Genomic DNA, 22,657 nt, shown 5'->3' on the forward strand with positions numbered 1-22,657 from the left:
AACCCGTAAAGTCGAGAAACCATGAATCGCAAGATCACTATAAACTATAATAAAGTTTATGGATTGATAATTCTATGCTACGATATGAATTTCACAATTTGACTTTTGTTGCAGGAGTATCATGTTCTATAACCTACGGAGCAAGCTAGGAGGACTAGTACTAGGAAGAGGCAAAGCTAGCAAGCTGGTCAGCATGTAGTAGCAGCAGCAGGAGTATCATGGGCAAAAGCTAGATATATCTACTTTTAGATATATCTATAGATTAAATAATGTCTCCATACATTTAAATTTGACAAATTTAAGACATATTTTTATGGACAGAGGTAATAGCATTAATTGTCCAGCCATGTGTCCAAGTAGTGATTTGTTTGACAAAGTAGTAACCCCCAATTAGAGGCCATCGACCCCAATTAGTGTAAGAACTTGACATATTTTTTTGGAGGTTTTCATGTTCCTGTGACCTATTATAACACAAACAAAAAGGAAAGTCGCATGAAATCACCACTTTCAACGAAGAGCTGGGAGTTAGACGTCACGGGTCCCATGGGACAGGGTTTCGATTCAAATTGCACGAGGAATGGTCAAAACTCTTATTCTCGTTGACTATCTCGCGTGAAGATTCCGAACTCATAGTGCATAACCCCCACTTTCGAGGCCACTGACCGATCTCTTGTAAGCGCTTTGCCTCTTTTGGGGATTTCATGTTCCTATGACCCATTATAACACAATGAAAGAGGAAAGCCACATTGAATCACCACATTCGATGAAAAGATACTAGGTAATATGAAACTCACATGGAATCACCACTTTCGATGAAAAATTACAAGGTAGACATCGCGGGTCCCAAGGAACAAGGTTTCCCCTAAAATCGCGTGTGGAATGGTCAGAACTCTTACTCTCGCTCATGGGGGTGATATGGGTATTTAAGTGGGGTGATATGGGTATTTAAGTGGCACTTCTTTCTCAAACATGACTATCTCGTGTCAAGTTTCTGGACTCATAGTGCATAGCACCCACTTCGAGTCCAATGGCCAATCTCCTGTAAGTACTTGGCCTCTTTTGGGGATTTCATGTTCCTATATCCATCATGACACAATAAAAGAGGAAATTCACACCGAATCACCACTTAATTTCCACGGAAAGCTAATGGTCAATATGAAACTCACATGGAATCAACACTTTCGATGGACAGCTACAAGGTAGTTCGCCCGGAACCCAATGAACAAGGTTTCTAAAATTGCGCGAGGAAGGGTCAAAAATCTTCCCCTTTTGATTGAGGTCATGATATGGGTATAGAAGGGTGGTGTAAAAAGAAAATACACAACTCTAAAGTGACACTTCCTTCACACTTAAAGACACTATAAGTCACGAAGCTTTTAGACTTGTGGTGCGGAAAACTACGCTCCGAGACCACCGAACCAACTCCTGTAAAGCGGTACCTAGTTCACAAAAATAACTACCCATAAGTAAAATTCTAGACTTATAGTGCAAAACGCTCACTTCGAAGCCACAAGGACAACTTTTGTAAGAACTTGGCCTCTTTGTGGGTTTTCATGGTATTGCGACCCATATAACTCAAGAAGAGTAAAGTCGCGTGGAATCACCACTCTCGATGGAAATCTAGGGGGGAAACATCACGGGGCCTGCAAAACAGAGGAACACATGAAATCACGCCAAAAATCATCGAAAACTCTTCCCTTGTTGTTTGGGATCCTAGTATGAGTATATATGGGTTTTCTAAAGCAGAGAAGACAAACATAACTTTGATGTAGTAGCCGATTGACAAATAGGACTAATATGGGCTAATGGTGCATAACCTCACTTCGAGGCCATTGACCCTACTATTGTATGAACTTGATTTTTTTTTTGATTTTTATGTTCTGATGACCTTTTCAAATAATGCATATAGAAATTTCACATGAAATCCCTAGTTCTGACGGGAATCCAGTGGGTAGATGTTGTGGGGCTCATGGAATAGGGTTTCACATGAAATCGTGAGAGAGGTTGGGAAACCCACCCATCTTGCATGGTGCCCTAATGTGGGTATATATGGGGTCCTAGCATACACGTCGATTAATGATTAATATGTTGTTCCCTCCCATATTCGCCCAACAATGATGATAGCACCAACAAACGAAATATATATAGAGATGAATCCCACCAATCGTCCGTTGCTACCTCAAGAAACCAGTCAGAAGAGCGACAACTCTCCTTCCCTCCACAACCCCCTCATTCTACAAGCATGCACTTTAATTGTAGCGTAACATTTTTTGTGACATGAGGAAATATTTGTAGTAGGTCAACCGAAAGACTTGGAATCTTTATGTAGACAAGCATCTATAAGTTAGAGCACATATAACCTCCCCTATATAAATAAAAGGATAATGACCCTGAAATAGTCAGAGGCTCGCATGCCTTCGGTTCACGCATCTGACGCGTGTTCCGATAGCTAACCTTATATCTTTCTTAGGCCTCTCCTTTTACTTTCTTCCAGGTGTGCATTTGACGCCTCTACCGCTATCCCGTAGCTGCACGGTCGCGCCGCCACCACGCTGGTGACCCAGCCTCGCACCTCGCTGTCTACCAGCATCCTTTCCGCCCTGCTCCTCTCTCCCCCTCTCACCCTCCGGTGGTCCCTCTGCACCGCCTCATGCCCTACATCTCGAATCGTCGCCCCCCAAACGCAGACTCCTGCGTCGTCAGACTGTGCTACCCCGAGCATGGATCATGCCACAACTCCGGTTCCCCACTCTCGTATGCATGAAACTGCCACACCGAACATCCGCTTCCTCGACATCGAAGGGCTCATGCGTGCACCTCCCCCAAAATCCGGAGGATGCTACTCATCAAGGCGCCCCGCCGCCGTAGTGCTCTGTCCCCCACCTCCGATGTGGCCATGGCCGCAAAGGATGCAACGATGCACTGTTGCTTCTAAGTTAGGCAACATGTGGTGCGATAGCAGTTTGACGCTGCTTCGAACGGAGGCAGTCGATGCTACAAGTGTCGGGCGGCGATGCTACTAGTGGCGTACGATGGAGCTTCCACACACCATGATGATGCTGCGAGTGGCGTCGAGAAGTACTTCCTAGGGCGTCGGGTGACGCTACCATCGGCTTGGGCTGATGTTGGGACATGCGACAACAAGTCTACCACCGGCGAGGGAGGGTGCTACAAGGAGGAACCAACAGTGATGCAAGGACCTTGCCGGAGATCTCGTAAATTTGTTTTCCGATAATACAATAGAATAAATGGTTCGCTATGATTGTTGTGTTGTTTTGCTATGAGGTTCGTGAAAATATCTCAGACGAGGCCGGGTTTGGTACAATAGTACATACTTTTTGCAACAGGTCTCAAGTGAGTCTCCACAGATTCTCCGGCAAAGGCAAACTCTATGTCAACGAGTCTTTTCTTTTTTGGTTTTAGGTGAACACTTTTTGGCTTCAATGAAGCAAAATCTGGTTATTTTTTGCTTTAATGAAGTAAAAGTGGGATTTGCGGCAAAACCAGACAGAAGTCGATCTTATTGCTAAGAGTGGTTAGATCCGATGGCGGGAGACCTGGAGGCTAGGGTGTTTTGATCGTTTGAACGATTGTCAGGACGGTCAATATTGCAAGGAAAAGCTCTCCCTCCGCTACACCTTAAAAAACGAAACAAAAAGTTAGAACAACACAATCATATGGTTATTTTTTTTGTACGGTGTAATGTCATGAGCCTAATATGTAGTTAGCCATGCATATTTGTCCGAGATGAATTAGTTGTTTCCTTGGTCACCGACATGCCACAAAAGTACATGCACAAAGAAATCTTCTCCACGATTGAAAAACGGCTCATCAACCTCAATAAAATGCACTTTATATGTCAATCACGTCATAGTAGAGTACTAGCTAGCTCTCCGGCAGGACGTACGCGCGCCATGGTTTCATAGTCACGGAAAAAAGAAAGGAAACTGGCGTGAGTTACTATGTCTCCTCCGCAATTAAAGCTGGTCAAGTAAGGCAAATTAGTTAAAGCAATGCAAATACTTGCCGCGATCTCCTCAACTTCCTTATCCTGGAAAAGCAATGCAAATCCCTCCCTCTCCATCCGATGGCTGTTGGCTCACCTCACGCCCGTCACGCGGATCGTGCCCCCATCCATGGTCTGTCCGCGTTCGTCGCTCACCCCCTGCTCGCACCTGCCCGCGCCCGCTCCCTATAAATTCTCTACGAGGATTGTCGTGCTCATCATCCTCTAGTGTCTTCTCATCCTTCATCCCCAAACTCCTCTTCCTCAGCCAATATTATGGCATGGTGAGGACGACCATGCCGGCGGACATGGCGCATGGTCAGGAGATGCTCGTCTCCGGCGGACATGATGCATGGTGATGAGACATCTCGATCTCCCTAAGAACTCTCTTTTCTTGATCTAAATCAGCACGATTCCGATTGGGTAATAAAACGTTGTACTTGTGGTGCAGTGCTGGGAGATATGGCGCTAGATGCTGGAGGTGGAATCAAAGCCTATGCATGGATGTGCCTGTAAGATCTCTTGCCTTCCAATCCCTGCATTCATCTCCCAAAATTTCTGTATTAACAATCTATCATGTCTCTTTCTCCATCATACTTCTTTATTTTCCACAGCTTATTAGATTGGACTTTGAGGTTCAGCTAAGTAGCAGATGAGATTGCATTGAGGCATCAGTAAATAAATAAGAATAATTATAAAATTGTATAACTAGCAGAAAACTGAATCTTGATCTCTGAATTTTCAAACTCTGGAACCTGATAGTCTCTCTTTGTAAACGTTAAAAGTAGTTATTATTAGTACATGTTCACTTGTGCACTTATGTCTCTTACGATCAGAATCTGTGTCTCCATCAATTTAAAAGCTCATCATATGTAATCATGTTATGGACTAGTTGTTTTAAACCCTGCAAATCTGTAACTAGCTGGGCGAGATGTACAGCAACCTGAACAAGCTTTTGATATCTGAACTTTATCTCAGCACTGTTGCTGCTGCCATCCTAAGAGAAGGTCACCAGCGAAAAAAGGTTAGAGCCCAAGCTAGCAGCCCAACCTAACGAAAGGAAATAAAGCCCAAGCTCCAGTCTCTCTGAACCTTACGACAGAAAGTGCAGACCTGCTATAATGGCGGCTCAACCTTCCATCCTCGGCCGCCCCCAACCCCGCCCCTCTCCTCCACTCCGCCACTAGTTTCCCGCTCAGTCTCCACTCTGCATCAGATCAACCGATCCCCTTGGGCTTCCGCTACTCACCGGCTTACTCGGCCGTGGATGCGCAGGGTTCGATGGTCGGGTGGGGCGCGGCCGCATCATGGATGAGGTTGAGCCAGTCGCCTGCAAGGGCCACCATGGCGACCTCAACGCTGCGGTCTAGGATCTCGCCAACATTGGCATCGCAAGGTACCAACGTTAATCAAGAACATTCAATTGGCTTGCTGCCCAATGTAGATGAGTTGTTTGGCTTTTGCTCTGTTCGTCCAGATTTTAGTGATAATACCGCTTCACAATTATCCAGCTCGGACTCTCATAATTCGTTTGTTAGCTGCGTTGGTACGTACCCTCATCATTATGTATTTTTTTTTGTAGTCACAACTGATATGTGTAGTTTCTTTGCCGGGCTCGACTAATTACTTTATTAATTAATTATAATAAGCAGAGCAATGGAACAGATTACAATAAAAATTTGTCATAATGCATCCCTATGTATGCCACTGGCATCGCACATTTTCTCATTTCTTGGGTTTGCAGCACACGAATTGATATGTTAACAAGTCCATAATTACACGCATATATAGATGTGATAAATAAATAATCCCCGAGAAAACCGAGATAGCTGACCCCAATTTCTATGGTACTAAATTTTGGAGTGGTCGGATAGATTGCTGCCCGATGATATGCTGTTTTTTTTTGGGGTTTGGTTTGTTCTGTCAGTTTTAGGTGTATCCATTCCAACTCTATTTAGTTTGGACGGACAACTCTGTTCAACATCTTAGTTTCATTTCTCTTACGCTTCAAGAAATGTTTATGCCATGAAGGTGTTGAGGAAAGAATCCTAGACACCTTATCAGTACAAGCAAACTAGGAATAACCTGAGATCTTCGAGGTTACCTCCTTGTAAAATCATCTCCTTCACTGAAATTCCTAGCATCTTGTCCTTGTTTTTCTAATTTGTCTTTTTTCTTTTTTCTGGCTTCAGTAGGAGTAATCAGAAGCTCCACTTTCAGAGGAAAAAACCCACCAACCGTATCCCTATAGAAGAGGTTTTACTGGCTTTAATGGTTCATTGCCATGGTATAGTGTAATTCTCTTGTTATGATGGTACCACCTTATGTTTATGTGTAGCAATGCAAGAAAGGATAACCTTTGGCATATGTTAATGTGAACCAGAAATGTTTGATAATCGAATCCCACCTTGATGACAAATATAAAATCATGAGAAACCAATGAATTACATCTTGCATTTCAGTCATATGCACGGATGATGATTTAATTCCGTGTACAAAAAAATATAACTCAGCTAATGATTGGAGTCTGGCCCCAACTACTCACTGGCATCGTCCGCGGCTGATGTTCGATGGTCATTGTCTTGACAGTGGCACCCGACTGCATGCAGCCGTGTACGCGTATGGTCTGATGGTCGTGGACGTCGTGCAGGAGGTCAAGCTATTTGCCTGCAAGGGCCACCACAGTGGCCTTGACGCTACAGTTCAGGAGCTCGTCGACAATAGCATGAAAAGGTACTAACTTTCAAATGGGTTGCTGCATGATGCAAACACTATTTGGTTTTACGTTTTGCCAATGTTAAGTGTATTCACACATGTGGCTTAATCACACAGTTGAAAAAATATTTGTTATTTTGTTATTAAGCCTAGATAGTGTCAGATTCATGGAAATAGATGTGTGAAGAAGAAAAAATTGCTACATGGAGCATTAGTATGTCCATGGATACAAGACTTTTCCAGTTGTAGCAGCCAACCTTTATGCAAAATCTTTAAACCATTCGTTCAAAATAAATATAGAAAATTAGGTTGCTAAAAATAGATTATTGTATCATACCCTGCAATGAAGTTGCAAAGCCAGAGAGAGACATTGTAATCCCCTGATGGATAGTAGCGCGTACTAGTTGTGAACCAAAAAGACTCAAGAACATATAATGTGCAGCAGAAAAGGCCATAGCTCCATATGTAAGTTCCCCTAGTGTAATTGAAAAGTTGACACATTTAAAAATAGTTTAAACCAGTAACTAATTAAGGTCACGAAAGGGTACAGGAAAGATCTATACGATTGCATTCATTTGTCAATGGTCCATGAGTACTGATTTGGATAGTATAGGAGGATGTAGCAAATTCACTATGCAGCCATGTATAAGAGAAGTAGCAACCATAAATGGAAGCTTTTTTTCTTTATGTGTTTCTAAAAGCAATTACACATTCGCATATTTGATTTCTTATTTAATAACGACCAAATGAGATCACTTCTCATAATGCTTATTCTTACACTTACAACTTTAGCTAGAAAACATGAGGCATGCATTACACTTTTCTTGTGGATCCTAGCTTTCTTTTTGTGCTATTGTTGAGCGTGTCATGTGATTTTGTATTTCTATTAAATAATTAGTTATGATGGTAGCAGGTGCAATTTTTCAATATTTAGCTTCCAGCCGCATCTTTGCTTCCTTAAACGTTCATTTTTTTCTATGAGAAGGAGAACATGATTTGAATCTAGCAGTAGCTGGTCTTGTTCTTTATTGTAACACGAAACTCACTTCGAAACCAATACTTGCAGGTTGATCAGTGACAAGCGAGTGAATGAATCAACCAATATGAGTTTTTCAAGTGTACCGATCTGCAAAGATCCATGCTTACATGATTGACCTTCTGAAAAAGTAGATGCATGCTATGATGCGGAAAACCAAGGCTCAATAGTGCCTCAACAACATATAAGATGAATTTGCAAAGGTACTCTTCAAGACCCACTGGTCAGGATGTTCTATGTCGTACTTGAATCAAATGGATTCCTGATACAATGTTTTCATGTCCTCGGATCCGGATTCAAACTGTTTACATTCTTGTCTTAAGTTCCGCTCACTCTAATATGCTCGAAATCTTGTGGAAACATGTCCAGAAGTAATATCATCTTCCAGCCAGGCTTTCCTGACCAATTCAGTAATTGAGCTTTATGACCTAGTACTGTCATAAATCTATCATGTAAATTATTACACTATTGTATGTTGCTCCATCAATGGCTTGCTTTGATATTCTTAGTTTCTTCAATTTTTGATGAGGTGGTGATCTAGTCATCACTATGATATGTTGCTCCATCTGTGCTAGCTCTATATTTTGGTCATGTTGAGGCTTCTCTCTGATGTATTGGTGAATTTCTTATATTCCTTTGGTGCGAATGACGAATCCGTCTAAAGGAATCTTTGATGCTGGTTTCATTCTTTAACATTCTTGCATTTCATTGTCTCTGCTCTTGCGCTAGTACTTTGGTTTAGGTGCTCTGCGGCCGTGTTCAATACAGTTTGAGCTTTTTTTTCTAGTTTGGAGCACATTTACGGTTGAGTGAGGGGGGTGCACTGAACTGCCAGCCTGATGATTAGCATGAAGAAAGGAGATCTGAACCCATTTCCCCTTGAAGACTGATTTGGCTGCTGGATATGTTTCATTATTTTTTGGTTCTATTTCTCTTAGTAGTAAATCCAAAACTGGCATACACTCACATTTACGCATGCTTGCGGACAGGTTTTGCACAAAGATGGCTAAATGGGCTCTTGGAATGGATGTGTAGAAGCGAAAGTTATAAAGGCTTTGGCAAGACCCCACTTTGTTTAATGTGTATTCCATATTACTCCACCTTGAGTCTGTTTACATTTCATGGTTTACTACCAGGTTTTTGCTGCAGATATCACGATAGTTAGCTCTGTCGGGATCTCAATTCTTGAACAATTCTAGAACTTCCACTATTTTGAAATGACCTGTCAAATGATACATGTCAGCACCATATTGTTGCTACCTTTTCTTAGCATGTGTTAGTTTATAACAAAAGACTTCGCCAATGAGAATCTATATGTGATCAAATTTCATATGGATTCATTGATATGCATGGTTGGAAGTATAGTGGACCGAATTTGTAAGTATCTATATAGTTGTAGTCCCAATATGGAATTCACTAAATCTAGAATTTTGATCATTCTCTTTAAGAAGGTTGACTGTAGTTATTTTGATGACGCTTTTCCTATGTTTTTTTCGTAGATTACCCATGTTTCACTCTGGAGCCTAAACATTTGCAGTCAGTTCCGCAGCGGTGGTGTGCTGCTCTTGTTGCTGGAGAGGACGCTGATGTCCTGCACTTCCACGAGCACGAGGTGTCTAGGATGGACATGCTCGCTGGCATCGCCAACAAGTACATTGTCGTGGTACTCTCTCCAATCCTAGTGTTTGTTTGCTCAATGAAGATAGTGATATGTGTGCGTTATATGTTCTTGCCAAATCCGAGGAATAAGTTAGGGGATTCCGTCCCTAGTTTTTAATTATAAATAAAGTGGTTCATGATTTTTTTGATTACACTGGCCTTTTTAGCAATTACCTGAACTGGATTTGAGAGGCCAAATAGACTGGCATGAATTGTTTTTTTTATGTCATCTGGTGTACATGAATTGATGCATCTGCTGAATTGGTCCTTTTTAATAATGTTATGAACCTATTTTGCTATCTTGATAAGCAAATGGTGAAGTACTCTTCTTGGTTTCCAGCCTCCTGCTCTGTTTTCTTGCTTACAAATTTTCTACCATTTGGTGTACTTGAATTGTTATCATTTCGTGCACTTGAAGTCTGTACTGTTTTTGCAAGGACCAAGCATAGCAGGTGCGACCATCCCTGTGGCAGAGATTTACCGAACATTGAACTCTTGTTATCATTTTCTTTTTATTTGTTGTGTGCTTTGTTTTGATCAGGTTGATATTTTCGTGGATACAAATACTCGAGTGATTGCAGGTTTACTAGAATTACAGTTTGTAAACCAAGGTATCAAATACATGTGACCTTTGTACTTTAGGCCTTCTTCTCCTCATAGATGAATGCAAGAAATTAGGTGCTGCAGATGATTTTTTGTTCTCGAGGCGTTTCAAGGAGTGGTTTAGTTTTTAACTGTATGTATGCATGCAAACCACTAGCAAGTTGTCTTTGCCTATATAATTGGTCCGTTCCGAAAAAAAAAACGTTGACCAACGGGGGAGTGATCCCTCCCTTGGCTATACGTTGTTAGGTAGAAATGAGACTCTCCCCGCGGATGGACGCTAGGATGATAACCCGATCAAAGTTCGTCCCTCCCGCGAAATTACTGCGTGATGGGGATTCGAACCCGGGTGGGCTGGCTGCGCACTCGTCTTGCCTTGCCACTGAGCTGGAGCTCGGTTCTCATGTTGGTCCGTTCCGAAAAATAGTGTGGCTAAGACCAGTTAGCATGTTATAAGTGCTACTTAGGTTGTGAAGTTTATTTCAAAATAAATCTATTGTTGATTCATATTGTGGTCAACCAGGATACTGTTGCATCTTCATGGTACTTAGAAAACCAGTTGCCTATCTTGTTTTCCTTGTCATGGTATGTAGTAGCATATAGTAGGTATTCAGCGCAAGCTCCAAAATTCGAAGCTGTGTTCTGCAAGTTTTGAGCAACAAAATGATATGAAAATACAAAGGAAAAAAACAATCCTGTAGTTACTGTGAGTATTTCCTAACAAATTGATGTTGAACATTTTTTTGCAGGTTGGTGGTAGGATAGCTCAAGGGCCTAGACAACCTGGGGGATCTATGTAACATGGATTGAAATCCTGCAACATGAAGCACGCGTCGGTGAGACGACCACTCCAACTGGAGATAAATTTGCACTTGCTTTCATGAACACAAGCAAGCTAGTAGGCAAACTGTTAGCCACTTGCATAAAAGCATCAAAAATTTACCATTGTTGGTGTTGTTTAACCAATGTTTCATCATGTTGGTAGGCGCGAGAAGCTCTCAAGGCATTCCGCTCCATGTTGTACTGCAGCTCCTCTTCAAGCGGCTGGTTCATGCATTGTTGGGTGGCTACCGTTCTCTCACAATCTAGAGTGAGGATCCTCACTGCTCCGTGAGCCAGTGTTGCCTGCATCACCATGGCAGCTGTGAGGGTGATAACCATGCGCTAAGCGATGGCATGGACATCATGGGTATGCCGATGGCAGCAACACTTGAATTTGTGTGTGTCAAACTTACAGGCAACCATATATTTTGTCCAGTCTGTAAATATTTTAGCCAAATGCAAGTTGAGCTCCTCGATCTACTGTTACCCAAGCAAATTATTTAGCTATGGAGAAAAGCGAGTCTGTTGTACATTATTGGAAAAAATTGGTTGTTCTTACTCATTTTACAACAATTTATGGTTGTTCTTACTCATTTTACAACAATTTAATATGATTCTGCTGCCTGTTGATCTATGATCTAGCTTTTGGTAGCTTAACACTAAATGGACTCCCCTGGTATGTATGTGACATATATTTTCCTCATGTAGTTGCTTTTGTGTTTTGTCTGTAGATGAAATAATATATATTGGAACTTTTTCTAAACATATTCTCTACCATGATGGGAAGTTTTTTAATTTACCTCTAGGGAAGCAAAACAACTAATAAGATCATGGTTATTGTAAGAAAACAAAGAAGGAATAATGTCTATGTTGTCTACTGACAAGAACGTGTTATAGTTACTATAAGGGTCATCTTATGTAACTGTTCAACGTGCATCAGGCTTCCTCCCCTTTTTTTGCCGATTTAACTAACGCAACACACTAATACCATATCGTGGAACGAGATCCTCTGACATTTTGGGAATAATTGCAGAGAGGCGTAGTTGTATTTGGTCCGTCCCTTGCACATCCGACGGTGTAGGTCGAGTCCCTGGAAACACAACGAGGGGTGAGGCTCAAAGCCCAGTTTGACAAAGCGAAGATGGTAATTAATCGGAATTCCTCTCCAGTTTGACATGCATGGAAGAGAATCGATCATTTTGTTGGTAGTTTTCGTGAAGTATGTAAAAATGTTATCCTATTTTCATTGAGCATGAACATCGGAAAGATTGCTCATGAAAATATGGATTAATTAGTGCAAATCAGTTATGAGGGTGGGAGCAAAATCGGTCCATCGAGAGCATGTTAATATGGATAGAAATTAGCCCCAGATTGCATGCATACCTACATTAATTTGTTTTTTCCCTAGGCCTAGAGTTTGGTTTTCACTGACCAGGTCAGCGATCCGCGGCAATGTCCATCTGAGCCATGATCTAACTCTTCATATCTCCTATCTACTAATAAGCAGCAACGTAGAGAGGCGAAAAAAGTAGCGGCAAAGTTGGTGCCAATTTTTTAATAGAATTGGAACGAAAACTCCTCAATTTTGGCCTCCTAAAGTCTATAATTATGAGGAAGGGTAGAGCCAACGCGTGCGTCGTGTGCGACGACTTAGACTTTGTACTATAAGTACGGTGCATCTACACGAGAAAAGTCTAAGTCGTTTTGCACACCATCATATTGTAAGTAGGGGTGCATTTGCACGAGAAAAGTCAAAGTCGTTTGCACTTGCATGTCAAAAGGAAACAAATTGTGCATTCCGTTTATATGGTTGGCTGGGCGGTAATGAACACGGTCCTGATAATAGGAGGCAAGGCACATAATTAGTGGGGGACTGCCATATCAGGGGAATATTCAGAATCTAATCTGGGCGCTCAATGGATCAAATCTGGAATGTATACATAATTGGTGTGGGGGAGTGCCATATCAGGGGGGATATTTAGAATCTGGTCGCTCAATGGGTCAAATCTGGAATGTACACATAATTCGTGGGGAGAGTGCCATATAATATCAACGGATTATTAACGTCAAGGTTTTTTTTTCTTAGTGCGCGTAAGGAGCTAATAAACCTGTATGGAAGTAGTACATGTTTTTAGGTTGCATTTTGAGCAACACTGGTGCTCCATGGGTCAAATATGTGACTGTACAACATTAAGAACAATTTTAGTGGAATTACAAGATGGCTATATATCTGTTTGACGATATTGCTCGCAACTACAGGCCAGCCAGGATGTTCAAGGCCTGAATTGCGTTAGATTTGGCGAGAATCATAAATTGGTTTAATTGATCTTGAAACTACCTATCTCATTTGCCCACTAGCACCGGAGGATCTACCAGCGCTTCGGTCAGCACCGACGGCAGCTATGCGGAGCGTGAGCTGGAGAAAGAACGGCTTTAGGGAGACACGGATGGGGAGAGGAATGGAAAGGGGATGTCGGTGAAGGATGACGTATGCCGGCGTCCGGCCACACATGTATAGGTTGTTCTCCGGCGTGCGGCATGGTGGCCTCTCCGTCCCGTCCCGTCCCGTCGCCAAAGTCCAAAGTCATAAGTCACGGCACGCGCTGCCGCCCGCGGCGGCCACCATGGGCTTCTTTTATAGATGGAGATGGAGGGATAAAGCCCCTGTTTTGGAGCGGGAGACAGAACAGACGGATGGATCTCTGCTGCGGGAGGCAGCGGCCGGCCGGGATGAAGGGCGGAGATGGTTTGGGGCACGGATCGGTGACGTGGAATATTAAGCGAGACGGATTAGAGGGCATGCGACCCTACGGATAATCAATGGCCTGCCTCACGATTTCCGCGCGCGGAATGGCCTTCCTTCCTTCCTGTGATGGATTGTTGGCCGCGCGCGGCACGATTTCCGGGCTGCTGGCGTATTTCGTTCGGGTCCGTTGACCAACCTGCGCCGCCGCGTGGCCCACGCCTCGCTCGCCTGCTCCCGTGCGTGCGCAACCCATCGAGCCATCGAGGCGCAGGTTCCCGAGTCGCGCAACCGCCCCACGTCCGCTGCGAGTTCGCTTCGCTTCTCCGCGCGCGCGGAAGGAAATCCATCCAGGAAACCAAGTTCACCGCGTCGCCTGCAACCGCCTCCCATCGAGCCATCGAGTCGCACGCCCTCGCCCAGCCGCGAGACCAAGTCGTTCGCTTCTCCGCGCGGAAGGAAATCCAAGTGCACGACATATCAAGCGATCGATGGTTGGGGACACACATGCTCTGCGATTCTCAGAGTTAACTAGGAAGGCTAGAGCAGTGTGTAGACTCCATGGTGACCAGTCCTTGTCGCGTAGGGGAAGCTAGCTAACTTGCTACTCCATGGCCCTTGACCACGCACGTTGTGATTTTATAATTTCGCGGCGCCGTAATCAATCTAGTCTAGTATAGTTGATTTTCTTCAGCTTGTCTCTAATTATTGGGTTGAAACATACTGCAGGTGCGACCGCATCCTGTGGCGCGGCGAGGGGGTGGATCAGGTGTGGTACGAGCGCGGCGAGTCGCGCTTCTCTGACCACCGCCCCGTCAACTAAATCAAACAGAGTGCAACATGAAGTACTTATAAGTTATAACTGCAGAATCACCATAGCAATAACATCAGAAAAGAAATGCCAGGAGTAGCATCAAAGCCATGTCATCAGTGCACTAGTGTACAACAGGAGGGAGGGAAGGAGGGGAGAAATTGAGAGGTCAAACCATGAGCAAAGGCAAGCACCCGCCAACCCAGAAGTTGGTCTTTTTTTCCTCCCCGGACTTGAACTGAAATTTCTGGACGTCGTCCATCAGATGCTCCGTGATATGGCCAGCCCAATCGAGGTCCCGAACCTTTGACATATCTTCAAGGGGCCACAGGTAGTCAAGGTCTATTGTATTTCCAAGTGGTGGGGGTGAGCACGGCTGCAAGTGCAATAAGAAAAAATGTCCTCATGAAGGACTCTTCGTCCTCGTTGTTCTTAAGCAAACTAACAGCATGGGGGATGGATGCCCTTAGTCCGTTATTTAGGTACAGAGCTCGTAGTTCATCTGAGAGTTTTGCTAGTCCGTAGAATACTAGAAAGATATTCAAACTTCACTAGATGAAGTGAGTATCACGGAGTTGGAATCTTCACCGGATGAAATAATCAAAGAGTTTTTTATTTCATCAGAAATGATGAAGATGTTTGCATTTGCAAGAAATTAAGTGGGAGCGCTGAGACATATTTATAATACTTTATGTAGATGACATATCGTTGATTATAAATAATGTAATCATGTACTTGATGTGATTAGAAGATTTCATTAAGAATTAACTTCAATGAAAAGATATGGACTGAAACATATTTAGTGTCAAGATCTATGAAGATAGATTGAGACACATAATAAGTTTAAGTTAAAGTACATAGAATGAATATTGAAGTAGTTCAATATAAAAATATTAAGAATGTGTTCTTTTCCATGTGAAGTTTTAACAAGACTTGAGTGTATTTGACACTCGATGAGTAAAAACACATGAGTGATTTTAGATCACGAATAATATGTACAAAATCAGATGTCCTGTGCTCTAAAGTGTTATGAGCATATACCAGAATGATACATGTAATGATCATTGGACAACAGTAAGAATATCCCTGAGTGGTTTAGAAGAACCAAAGATATATATAGTTTTGTATGGGGTAATGACAAACAAATCGCAGTAAGGTGTTGCACCGATATTAGTTTGGTCACATATAAAATCTCAATTAGGCTAAGTGGTTATTAAAAGGTAGCACAATGAGCTAGAAGAAGTCTATGCTAGATTTAGATGAGTTCTAAATATTGTGACGGATTCTACAAACGAAGGTAGAGTATGTCATTGTTTTGACAATGACTGTGGAGTTTTAAGTCGAGAAGTTCTTTGAGAACTTGGTGTAGTTCAGATAGTGTCAGAACTTTGAAGCTATATTGTGTGTGACAATATTAGTGACATATTTGAGACCGCGGAATTAAAGTTCCACTAGAAGACTGAACATATATGATTAATGCCGACTCATTTGGAAAATGAGTGATGCGTTGAGACGCAAATGAATTGCAAAATACATACGTTTCTGAGCGTGTCAGATCCGTTGACTGAAACCTCTCCCGTGAGCAAAACATGATAAGCACCAGAAGGCCAAGGTGTTATATCTTTACAAATGTAAACTAGATTATTGACTCTAGTGCAAGTGGGAGATTGTTGGAGATATGCCCAAGAGGCAATAATAAAGTAGTTGTTATAATATATCTTTGTGTTTATGATAAATGTTTGCATACCATGCTATAATTGTATTAACCGAAACATTGATACATGTGTGTTATGTAAACAACAAGGAGTCCCTAGTAAGCCTCTTGTATAACTAGCTTGTTGATTAATAGATGATCATGGTTTCGTGATCATGAACATTGGATGTTATTAATAACAAGGTTATGTCATTGGATGAATGATATAATGGACACACACCCAAATGAGCTCGAATCTACTGTCAACACAACCTTAGTTTTATATTCGTCGAGTACTTTTCGGCTGAAACCTTCGAGATCTACTTGCCCTCTACATCCAACTAAACCCTAGTCTACAATCCGTAGGCATTGACAAGTTAATACCTTGTCACCTGGTTCGATAAACCTTGGTTTCTTTCTGAGGGAAAACTTGCTACTGTGTGCAACATACCTTCCTCTTGGGGTTCCCAACGAACGTGTGTGTTACACGCCATCAGTGCCCTGAAAGAAAAAGAGTGCGTCTGAAAACTCGCGGGCATTTCAGTACATTGTATGTTTACATATAGGACTATATTTCGACTTAGGCGTAAAAACGCCTAAGCTGCGCCACGTTCCAAGGATTTGGCTCGGCGATCCCTGTCTTGTCCTTTATCCTGTATGCTCCTCCTTCAATTACTTCGGTGACGATGTACGGGCCTATCCATGGCGACTCGAATTTCTCGTGCCTATCTTGCGTAAGCCGAAGAACTAGGTCACCTACCTGGAAAGATCTTGGTCGCAGACGTCGACTATGGTAGTTTTTCATATCTTGCTGGTACTTGGTGACCCTTGACAATACCTCGTCTCGAGCTTCGTCGAGTGCATCCACATCATCTTCCAGTGCCTTTCTCGATGTTTCTTCATTAAATTCCGCTACTCTCAGGGAATTGTGTTCTATCTCTATTGGCAACACTGCCTCGGCTCCATGGACTAGAAAGAATGGAGTTTCCTGTGTCGCTGTGTTGGGTGTTGTCCGTATGCTCCATAACACGCTAGGCAACTCTTGTGGCCATGTGTGTCGAGCTTTTTCCAATGGTGTTAACAGGCACTTCTTGATGCTGTTGCAGATAATGCCGTTTGCTTTTTCGACTTGACCATTAGTTTGCGGGTGCGCAACTGAGGCAAATTGTAATTTGATACCTATCTCTGCGCAATACGCCTTGAATTCCTTGGAAGTGAAATTACTGCCATTGTTTGTGACGATACTATGGGGAACTCCAAATCGAAAAACAATGCTCTTGATGAACTTGACCGTGGATGCTGCATCCGATGAGTTTATCGGCTTCGCCTCAATCCACTTGGTGAACTTATCGATAGCTACGAGCATATACTCGTATCCTTCTGGCAACGCCTTGTGCAACTTTCCCACCATATCAAGGCCCCATTGAGCAAAGGGCCACGACAATGGTATTGGCATCAACTCTGCTGCCGGAGAATGAGGTTTTGCGGCAAACCTTTGGCACGCATCACAGGTACGCACTATGTCCTTTGCATCCTCGATTGTTGTTAGCCAGTAGAATCCTGCTCTGAAAACCTTGGCTGCTATATCTCGACTTCTTGCGTGGTGTCTACACACTCCTTCGTGCACATCTTGAGTAATCGTCCTTCTTCGGGTGTAACACATCGTTGCAAGACTCCCGATATACTTCGCTTATACAGCTCGCCCTTAACCACGGTGAAGGCCTTGGACCGTCGAATAACTCGCCTTGCTTCTACTGGATCCTCGGGTATTTCTTTCCTTAGGATATATGCGATGTAAACCTGCATCCAAGGAATTTGCACTACCATCACCTCATGCGATTCTTCTTCATCTCCTGATGCACTTGCTTCCGATATTGCTGGAGCCCCGAAGTCTTCCTCGATCTTTTTTTTTCTTTGTTTGTTTCTTTGCCTTAGTCGACCTTTCACTTATCTCCTCCCAAAATACGCCAGGTGGTATTGCTAAACATTGCGATCCGATGTTTGCCAGAACATCGGCTTCATCGTTGCTGAGTCTGCTGATATGATTCACTTCTCACCCGTCAAAGAGCTTCTCGAGTTCATTGTATACCCCCTTGTATGCTATCATACTATCATTGACTGCGTCGCACTGGTTCATCACTTGTTGAGCCACCAATTGGGAGTCGCCGAAGATTCTTAATCGGGTTGCACTGCAAGTTTTCGCCATCTTCATCCCATGTATCAGTGCTTCGTACTCCGCTTCATTGTTAGACGTGTTGGGGAACGTCATCCACAGTACATACTTCAGTTTATCTCCTTGAGGTGATACTAATATCACGCCTGCTCCAGCTCCTTCTAACCTTTTGGACCCATCAAAGTTCATAGTCCAAGTTCTCGATAAGTCTGGGGGTCCCGTATTTTGCAGCTCCATCCACTCTGCGATGAAGTCTGGTAAGATCTGCGATTTTATTGCTTTTCTTTTTTCATACGTGATGTCCCGAGAGGAAAACTCTATTCCCCAAAGGGAGACACGGCCCGTAGCTTTCGGGTTATTCAATATATTGGACAGAGGCGCCTCGTTGACCACTATTATCGGATGTGCCGAAAAATAATGTCGCAGTTTTCTCGCGGTTGTGAATACTCCATATGCTAACTTTTGGTACTGCGGGTACCGCTGTTTTGAGGGTGATAAAAATTCGCTGATGAAGTATACCGGCCGCTGGACTCCATGGAGTTTTCCTTCTTCTTCTCGCTCAACCACAAGTACTGTGTTGACCACTTGGGGTGTAGCCGCGATATATAATAGAAGAGGTTCCTTTTCCTTGGGCGCCACCAATATTGGTGGTGTCGAAATTGTGCGTTTGAGATCCTCAAAGGCTCTGTCTGCTTCTTCGTTCCACTCGAACTTTTCTCCCTGTTTGATCAAGGCATAGAACGGCAACGCCTTTTCTCCCAACCTGGCGACGAATCTGCTCAAAGCTGCGACTCGCCCAGTTAGTTGTTGTATTTCCTTGAGCTTTGTTGGCTTCCGCATCGTTACGATGGCTTCGATTTTCTCCGGGTTAGCCTTGATTCCTCTTGCTGACACCAGAAACCCAAGAAGTTCTCCCGCAGGAACGCCAAAAGAACACTTCGTTGGGCTCAGCTTGAGGCAGAATTTATCGAGGTTGTCGAAAGTTTCCTTGAGATCATCAATCAAGGTTGAACCTTTCTTTGTTGTTATGACGACATCTTCAATGTACACTTGAACTTTTTTGCCAATCTGTGTGGCAAGGCACTTCTGCATCATCCGCTGATATGTTGCTCCCGCGTTTTTCAACCCGAAGGGCATTGTTCTATAGCAGAACACGCCATAGGGTGTTATAAAAGCTGTTTTGACCTCATCTTCTTCTTTTAACCAGATCTGGTTGTAGCCAGAATATGCATCCAGGAAGGAAAGACGTTCACAGCCTGCCGTGGAATCGATAATTTGATCGATCCTTGGGAGGGGGAAGTGATCCTTTGGACAATGCTTATTGACACACGTGAAGTCGACGCACATGCGAAGGACTTTTGTGTTTTTCTTCGGGACCAGCACTGGGTTAGCTACCCACGTGGCCTCTGTATGTATCTCTTTGATAAACCCAGCTTCTCTGAGTCGATTAATTTTCGACAGCATAGCTTTGCGATTTGGTTCCGAAAAACGCCGCAAAGGTTGTTTGATTGGCCTGGCGAATGGATCCAAGTTAAGGGGGTGCTCGGCAAGTTCCCTGGGTACTCCTGGCATGTCTGCTGGACACCATGCGAAGATTTTCCAGCGCTCACGGAGGAACTCGACGAGCGCGCTTTCCTATGCGAGGTCCATATTTGTGGCGATAGTTGTCGTCTTCTTGGGATCTGTCGGGTGGATCTGCACCTCCTTTGAATTTTTGGTTGTGTTGAAGGTTGGCTCCTTTATCGGCCTCCCTCCATCAGGCAACACGTCATAATCAGTTGTTAGCTTGGACGCCATATACTCCGCTTGCATCCCGAAGATTTCTGATAGTCGATGAAAATCCTTGTCGCACTTATCCGCTAGCGTGAAATTTTCTCCTCAATGCTTGGGGGACTAAAAACATCATGCTCATCAAAGCCAGCTTCCCCAAGCTTAGAATTTTCCATATCATTAGCAACAATGGTGTTCAAAGCGTTCATACTAATATGTTCCATAGGTTTTTTAATTTTCGCATCAAACCATCCATGTCTTAAATCAGGAAATAGAATAAGAAGCTCATTGTTGTCCATTATGCCTAACTAGTGTAAACAAGAAATAAAAAGATGCAATTGCGGGATCTAAAGGAAATAGCTTCGAGCACACACACAACGGCGCCGAAAAGTACTTTACCCGGGACCGGAGTATGAGAGCCTTTTACCTTTCCTCCCACGGCAACGGCGCCGGAAAATAGCTTGATGTCTACGGGTGCTTCTATTCTTGTAGACAGTGTTGGGCCTCCAAGAGCGAGAGGTTTGTAGAACAGCAACAAGTTTCCCTTAAGTGGATCACCCAAGGTTTATCGAACTCGGGGAGGAAGAGGTCAAAGATATCCCTCTCATGCAACCACTGCAACCACAAAGCAAGAAGTCTCTTGTGTCCCCAACACACCTAATAGGTGCACTAGTTCGGCGAAGAGATAGTGAAATACAGGTGGTATGAATAAGTATGAGCAGTAGCAATGGCACCAGAAAAGTGCTTTGCTGTCCAGGACTGGCGTGTGGTTGATGGTGGTAATATTGCAGGCAGTATAAATGCAGTAAAACAGTAAACAAGCAGCGATAGCAGTATTTAGGAACAATGCCTAGGGATCATACTTTCACTAGTGGACACTCTCAACATTGATCACATAACAGAATAAATAAATAGATGCTAGACTCTACACCCTCTTGTTGGATGATGAACACCACTAACTGTGTAGGATTACACGAACCCTCAATGCTGGAGTTAACAAGCTCCACAATATTCGATATTCATGTTTAAGTAACCTTAGAGTGCATGACAGATCAACATAACCAAACCAAGTACTAACATAGCATGCACACTGTCACCTTCACGCTACGAAAGGAGGCATAGATCACATCAATACCATCATAGCAATAGTTAACTTCATAATCTACAAGAGATCACAATCATAGCCTACGCCAAGTACTACACGATGCACACACCTGTCACCATTACACCGTGCGGGAGGAATAAACTACTTTAATAACATCACTAGAGTAGCACGCAGATATATTGTGATACAAAACACATTGCAATCATAAAGGGATATAAATAAGCACTTCACTATGCCATTCATAACGAGTGAATAAGTACTCGTGAAATATAGCCTAAGAGACCCACATGGTGCACACACTTGTCACCTTTACACACGTGGGACAAGGAGTCTCCGGAGATCACATAAGTAAAATCCACTTGACTAGCATAATGACATCTAGATTACAAGCATCATCATATGAATCTCAATCATGTAAGGCAGCTCATGAGATTATTGTATTGAAGTACATAGGAGAGAGATGAACCACATAGCTACCGGTACAGCCCCGAGCCTCGATGGAGAACTACTCCCTCCTCATGGGAGAGAGCAGCGTTGATGAAGATGGCGGTGGTGTCGATGGAGAAGCCTTCCGGGGGCACTTCCCGGTCCCGGCGGCGTGCCGGAATAGAGAGTCCTGTCCCCCAGATCTTGGCTTCGCGATGGCGGCGGCTCTGGAAGGTTTCTCGTACCGTGGCTTTTCCGTCTCGATGTTTTAGGTCAGGGACCTTTATATAGGCGAAGAGGCGGAGTCGGAGGGTCAACGAGGCGGTGACACACTAGGGGGGCGCGGGCCCCCCCTTGGCCGCGCCGGCCTACTGTTTGGTGGGCCTGTGGCCCCCCTCTGGCGGCTCTCGGGTGTTCTGGAAGCTTCATGCAATCCTAAGATGCTGGGCGTTGATTTCGTCCGATTCCGAGAATATTTCCTTACTAGGATTTCGAAACCAAAAACAGCAGAAAACAGCAAGCGGCCCTTCGGCATCTCGTCAATTGGTTAGTTCCGGAAAACGCATAATAATGACATAAAGTATGCATAAAACATGTAGATATCATCAATAATGTGGCATGGAACATAAGAAATTATCGATACGTCGGAGACGTATCAGCATCCCCAAGCTTAGTTTCTGCTCGTCCCGAGCGAGTAAACAATTAACAAAGATAATTTACGGAGTGACATGCCATCATAACCTTGATCATACTATTGTAAGCATATGTAATGAATGCAGCGATCAAAACAATGGTAATGACATGAGTAAACAAATGAATCATATAGCAAAGACTTTTCATGAATAGTACTTCAAGACAAGCATCAATAAGTCTTGCATAAGAGTTAACTCATAAAGCAATAATTCAAAGTAAAAGGTATTGAAGCAACATAAAGGAAGATTAAGTTTCAGCGGTTGCTTTCAACTTGTAACATGTATATCTCATGGATAATTGTCAACATAGAGTAATATAACAAATGCAATATGCAAGTATGTAAGAATCAATGCACGGTTCACACAAGTGTTTGCTTGTTGAGGTGGAGAGAAATAGGTGAAG

The sequence above is a fragment of the Lolium rigidum genome, chromosome 4 (genome assembly GCF_022539505.1).
Source record: "Lolium rigidum isolate FL_2022 chromosome 4, APGP_CSIRO_Lrig_0.1, whole genome shotgun sequence".
Taxonomy (NCBI): domain Eukaryota; kingdom Viridiplantae; phylum Streptophyta; class Magnoliopsida; order Poales; family Poaceae; genus Lolium; species Lolium rigidum.